The sequence below is a fragment of the Orycteropus afer genome, unplaced genomic scaffold (assembly GCF_000298275.1).
Source record: "Orycteropus afer afer isolate SDZICR_OR568_19922 unplaced genomic scaffold, OryAfe1.0 scaffold00030, whole genome shotgun sequence".
NCBI lineage: Eukaryota > Metazoa > Chordata > Mammalia > Tubulidentata > Orycteropodidae > Orycteropus > Orycteropus afer.
In genome coordinates this window covers 8,961,827-8,968,723 of record NW_006921617.1, presented here as the reverse complement: position 1 = coordinate 8,968,723, position 6,897 = coordinate 8,961,827, and the positions used below count along the sequence as shown (strand labels likewise).

At 41.3% G+C, this 6,897-nt stretch overlaps 1 protein-coding gene across 1 annotated transcript in view; it reads left to right on the top strand.

The window, feature by feature from the left end:
* LAMA3 (laminin subunit alpha 3) overlaps window positions 1-6,897 on the top strand; it is a 434,613-nt gene that overhangs the window by 189,676 nt on the left and 238,040 nt on the right. The gene's annotated exons all lie outside the window — the stretch shown is intronic.

Here is a 6,897-nt window from a genome sequence, read left to right as displayed (position 1 = left end):
CCAGCCATCTGGTTAGCAGGCAAGTGTCTTAGCCACTATGCTACCAGAGCTCCCAGGATCAAATATAGGAGCTAAAATTATAAAACTCTTAGTAGAAAACATAGGCATCAATTTGCATGATTTTACATTAGGCAATAGTTTCTTAGCTATAACACCAAATGTACAAGCAACAAAAAGACAAAAAAAATAGATAAATTGGATTTCATCAAAATTAAAAATTTTATGCTTCAAAGGATACTAAAAAGAAAGTGAAAAGAAAACTCATAGAATGTTAGAAAATATTTGCAAATCATGTGTCTGTAAGGGACTAGTAACAAGAATATATATGAAAAACCTCTTAATGATGCAATAATTAAAAAGCCAGGTGACCTAATTAAAAAAAATATATATATACAAATCATTTGAACAGATAATTTCTCCAAAGAGCTCTGGTGGTGCAATGGATAAGGCATTTGGCTGCTAACCAGAAGGTCAGTGGTGATTCAAATCCACCAGCTGCCTCCGAGAGGGGAAGATGGGGCAGTCTACATCCGTAAAAATGTACAGCTTTGAAAACTCTTTGTAGGTCTCTATGAGTTGAAATCAACTTGATGACAGTGGGTTTGGTTTTTTTACTCCCCTTTGATTGCTCCGTAGAAGACATACAAATGGCCAACAACAAACAAACAAAAGCCCTAACCTATTGTCAGGCTGATTCCAATTCATAGCAACTCTGTAGGACAGAGTAGAACTGCCCCATGGGATTTCTTAGGCTGTAATCTTTAGGTTAGCAGACTGCTCCATCTATCTCCTGTGGAGTGGTTGGTGGGTTTGAACTGCCAACCTTTCTGTTAGTAACTGAATGCTTAACCACTGTGCTACCAGGATGTCTTCAAAATGGCCAATAAGTGCATGAAAATATGATCAACACCAGTAGTCATTTGGGAAATGCAAATCAAAACCACAATGAAATACCATTTCACACCCACTAGGCAGGCTGACAATAACAAGTGTTGATGAGCACATGCAGAAATTGGAACCCTAATACATTGCTGGTGGGAATATTAAATGGTACAGTCATTTAGAAAACATTCTGGCTTCCTCAAAAACTTAAACATAGAGTACCCACATAACCCAGCAATTCAACCCCTAGGAAACTTGTATATAAATCTTCAAAGCAGCATTATTTATAAATGTGGAAACAATCCAAATGTCCATCAATGAATGAAAGGATAAGTAAAATGTGATCTATCTGTACATTGAATATTATTTGTCAATAACATGGAATGAAATACTTAGGCATGCTAAAACCAAAACCAAACTTATTGCTGTCGAGTTGGCCCCAACTCACAGCAACCCCTCCTTGGGTTTCTGCGGCAGTATCACTATGGAAGTAGATTGTCCAGTCTTCCTTCCAAGGAGTGGCTGGTGGGTTTGAACTGCCAGCCTTCTGTTTAGCAGTCAAATGCCTTAGGCACTATGCCACAGAAGTCCTTTAGGCATGCTACAACATGGATAAACCTTGAAAGTATTAAGTATTATGTAAAATAAGTCAGGTATAATAGCATCCCATTTATATAAAATGTCCAGAACAGACAGATTTATAGAAACAGAAAGTAGATAATGGTTGATTAGGGCTTGGGGTGGAAAGAGAATAGAAGGAAATGGGAATTGATTGCTTATGGGCACAAAGTTTCTTTTGGGGGGATGAAAATGTTCTAAATTTAGATTGTGGCAATGGTTGCATATCCTGTGAGTATATGTTATAAAAGTTGAATTGAGCAGTTTAAATGGGTAAAGTGCATGGTATTTCATGAATTATATCTCAAAAAAACCTGTTTTGTTTTTTTTTTAAAAGAAAGATAAAACAGAAGGGGGGAGAATCTAATACGTTAAAGCAAGGTGTTTTCCTCTCTTCACACACATCAGCCTTATCTAAATTTGACCTGCATCTCTCCTGGTGTCTTTTACAACAGTGATAAAATGATATGCATCCGAATTTTAGGATTAAAAGGAAGTGAAATTACAGGCCCTTATTTTATATCAGTCCTCTGAGACCCAGGAGAGTAAGTCAGGTTAGATAGTTGCTGGTTAATAGTGAAAAGCAGCTCTGGTAGTCTAGTGCCTAAGACATTTGCCTGCTAACCAGAAGGCTGGCGGTTCAAACATGCCAGCTGCTCTGTGGAAGGAAGAGGAGGCAATCTACTTCGTAAAGATTTACCATCCGGGGAACCCATTGGGGGTCACTATGAGTCGGAAGTGACTCGATGGCACAGGGTTTAGGCTTTTTGGTTTTCCTGACTCCCAGCCTGGTGTACTGCAGGAATTATATTCTCTTCCTTAAATATCTTTGGCACCTGGAAGTCCCAGGACATCAAGAAGGATAGAAATCAAGACAATAATTCTAAAGCCTAGTTTTTCAAACTGTGGGTCACTATCCTTTAGTAGCTGAAGAAATCAATTTAGAGAGTATAGACTAGCATTAAAGTGAAATAAAATAGAGTGAATATTAATACAATGAATCAAATGTTGTTTATATATGTCTTAGGAAATATGTTTCTATCTGTTACCTGTCAATTTGTGTGTGTGTGTGTGAGAGAGAGAGAGAGAAAGAGAGAGAAAGAGAGAGAGAGAGAGAGAGAGAGAGAGAGAGAGAGATGTGAAAGCTACTATGTGAAACAACTCTGGAAGATTTCGTCTGTGCTTTTGAGTTGTTGTTGTTGTTATGTGCCATTGAGTCAGACCCTACTCATAGCAACCCCTCCTTGGGTTTCTGAGGCAGTATCACTATGGAAGTAGATTGCCCAACCTTCCTTCTGAGGAGTGGCGGTGGGTTTGAACTACCAGCCTTCTGGTTAGCAGTCAAGTGCCTTAGGCATTATGCTACCAGAGCTGCTGTGCTTTTGAGTAGTTTGTCACGTTTCTTTTACTCTGCCCCTTGGTCTTGTGGCTTCAAACTCTCAAATAGTTACTATCTGAAGTCATGGAGCATTTGTGTGAATCTGCTCTCTTTCAACTGGAAACTGTTGCTGAGTAAGTTGCAGCAATAATTTGATGAACCCATTTCACCAAGAAGATAATCCTTTGTCAGTATACACTAGAGAATTCCTTACTAAACTTGTTTGAGGGGCGGGAAACCACTCTGCCTTATCTTTTACACATTATCTGTGAAGAAAAAGGAGGAGAGCAGTAAGCATAAGGAACTCGTTTGCAGTAACCATAAGGAACTCGTTTAGACATACGTGCTGTTTTATCTTTAACCCAGTATCTTTACTTTTCTGCCTTAAACTCAGTAAGGAAAAAGGAGAGTATACATTTTAATGACCTAATTTTCCTGCAAGGGAAAGATATGACAGTCTGTTTCTGTAGAGATTTATAGCCTAGGAAACCTTTAGGGCAGTCCTATAGGTTTGTTATAAGTTGGAATCAACTTGACTACAACGGGTTTGTTTTTTTTTTTTTGGTTTATTATCTTTTCATCACTGACCCAAAAGCCAGGAAACTCCAGTCTGATCTTAACTATGAGCTACTTAGAAGTGTAAGGGGCAAATACAGTTATTTTTTTTTTTTTTAAATATTTGGATTCGATGAATTTACTAAATAAGTTGAACTCTGAGGGGTAAAATAAGATAATTGGGAATTTGCAAATGTATGTGATAATCTTTTTAATTAAAGTCACTCTTTCAAATGAGAATCATCTCAGGTTCTTGATATGAATAGCAAAGAAAAGTTTTCTTGAATATAAAAGCAAATACAAGGAAAATATTTTAAAACCTACCCATGTTCCTCTTTCTGAAGATGTTAAAATTGAAGTATTGGCCCTAAAGTATGATAAATGCAAAATTCCAAAGCCAAGTCACCATATGCAAATTCTCAAAGAAATGTCTGGAGAAGTATTTATAACACTCTAGCTTCTCACACTCAAAGGAATGTAGAAGGTTAGGAGAGTAGAGAGAGAGGAGTTGGATAGGTGGAAAACTATAAGAAAACTGTTCTGTGAACCCTTTAGCCCTCTCGAGGAGAAGGAGTGTTCACCTCCTTACCTCAGACCTAATGAGGGGAGTTTCATGGTATGCCTCAAGATGGGGAGGTGTGGAAATTTTTCTTCAGCTTGGAAAATCCAGAGGCTGAGATGGGAAGATTCTTGCTGGTTGGCTGTGGTGGTTAAGTTTGTGTGTCAGCTTGGCTGGGCCTGGTTGAGTGGCTGGGCAGCTGGATGTAGTATTCCCCATGATGAGACTAGTAATCAACTCCATGGTGGAATCTACTGTGAGCAGCCTTAGGGATGTCGTCTGCTTCCTGTATATAAAGAGAAGCCTTGGGGATGGGCGCTAGCTTATGGCACCCTTGAACCCTGCATTGTAGTCATGTTGTTGTTCAGCAGGCTGCCATGCTCTGACAACCTGGGACTTATAATTAATGGCCTGCCGTTTGGTTTGGTAACATTGGGACTGTGCCATTTTATTTGTTGACCTTGAGCTTGTTAGCCTCGGCAGCCAATAGCTGCCTGAGAGAAGAGATGTCTCTAGCTTCAGTGGGCCAGGAGCAAGAGGCAGAGCTGAAGCCCAAGGTCGAGGGGCTTTTACACAGTCCCTAGAGCCTGGCACTTTGAACTCCGACTTAAAACTCCAAAGTTTTAAGAGAATAAACTCCTGTTTGTTAAGGCCATCCCATGTGTGGTATATTCTTGTCAGAGCAGCACTAGGTAATTGGAACAGTGGCAGAGCAGGGAGAGTATGGCTATGGTGGAAATGGCCTGTACTTAGAGAGTGTGGGGGGTCAGGGCTGTGTGGGTGTTTCCTATAGCCAGATGTAGGCGAGTCTAAGTAGGGTGTTTTGGATCCTCTCTAACAACTCCACCTAGAGGCACCAGGAGCTTTCACACAAAGAAGCTGAAGCTTCTGTCCAGATGCCCAGGGGCTAATGAAGTTGTAGGCTGAGGAAGGAGTCAGAAGCAATAGGAACAGAAAGGCATCCATCACCTGGGGTCAAGGGAACGGCCAGAGAGAGGTATCCAGCAGGGAAGCTCCAAGAGGCCCTGGAAAGCACCCTTGGAAGATGAGTCAGTGTCAGACCTTCAGGCCTCTGCCAGCCCCAGGGACAGTGGTCACTCATTGCAGTACTGGTCCAAGAAGAATAGTCCTTTCCCCTTACCTCTTCTTCCTGCACACCCAGGCTCAAGAAAGATATGAATTTGAAACCAGCAGTGGAGAAAAAATGCCCAGCTCCACACCACCACCACCACCTAACCCTCCTACTGTAGGCTTTTGGCCTGAATTAGGTCTGAGTTGTGTAGGAGCTCTGGTGGTGTAGTGCCTGAGACATTTGACTGCTAACCAGAAAGGTGTCAGTGCAAACCCACCAGCCACTCCTCGAAAGGAAGATTGGGCAATCTACTTCTGTAGGGATACTGCCTTGGAAGCCCAAGGAGGGGTTGCTGTGAATCAGAACTGACTCAATGGCAGTGAGCTTGAGTTTTAGAGGAGAGGATATTTAACCTTAAACTGGGTTTCAATTTAAAGGTTGCTCTGTTACCTAAGAGTGTGCTGAACAGTCCTAGGATTTACTGGAGTTTTCATGCAGGTGCAGGAAGACAGTCTCCCCTACTGAATAAAGTTTAAAGGAGCCATGGGATTTAGTTCACATAGGAATCATGCTTGTTTAATACTTAGTTGTATTACACATGGTTGCAGCTCTGTGTGGCTTAATTTACCATGGCCTCCTTAAATGGAGCTTGGAGGTTGATTTACGCTTGAGTGTGGCTCTATATTAAGGACAGAGCCCAAGGTAGGCAGGCCTGGGGATTGGGGGCTGCTTTTTACTTGGGGGAAACTGTATTTTAAGGCTGGGGCCCAAGGTAAGTGGGCACAGGGCTCGGGAGAAGCTTTTTACTTAGGGGTGGCTCTGTTTTAAGGCTGAGGCCAGAGGTAGGTGGGCATAGGCTCAGGGGCTACTTACATCTGGGGGGGTGCTCTATTTTAAGGCTGTTGCCCAAGGTAGGCAGGCGTGTAGGGGTTAAGGACAGCTAAGGGAGACAAATTGTCTGTCAGTTTGTCATCCTCTGGTGACTTACGTGTTGCTGTGAGGCTGGAGGCTATGGCACTGGTGTTGCAAAATACCAGGAGGTTTACCCATGGTGGAGAGATTTCAGCAGAACTTCCAGGCTAAGATGGATTCAGAAGAAGGAAGAGGCCATCCACTTCTCAAACAATTGGCCAGTGAAAACCTTATGAAAATCAGTGAAACACTGTCTATTACTGGAAAACTTTATGAACAGCCCTGAAACATTGTCCAATGTAGTGCCAGAAGATGAGCCCATCAGGTCAGAAGACACTCAAAATTTGACTGGGGAAGAGCTGAGTCCTTAGAGTAGAAACGACCTTAATGATATGGGTAGAGTAAAACTTTCGGGACCTCCATTGGCTGATGTGGCACAACTCAAAATGAAAAGAAACAGATGCAAATATCTATTAATAATTGGAACATGGAATGTATGAAGTATGAATCTTGGAAAATTGGAAGTTGTTAAAAATGAAACTGGAATGCATAAAGATCGATAACTTAGGCATTAGTGAGCTAAAATGGACTGGTTTTGGCCATTTTGAATCAGGCAACATATGATCTATGCCGGGAATGATAAATTGAAGAGGAATGGTATGGCATTCATTGTCACAAAGACTATTTCAAGATCTGTCCTGAAGTACAATGCTGTCAGTGATAGGATAATATCTATACATTTACAAGGAAGAGCAGTTAATGGTACTATTATTCAAATCTATGCACCAACCACCAAAGCCAAAGATGAGGAAATTGAAGATTTCTACCAACTTCTGCAGTCTGAAATTGACCAAACATGCAATCTAGATGTGTTGATTCTCTTGAACCCACACCTGTGGTTTCCAGCCAAACAATGTACAG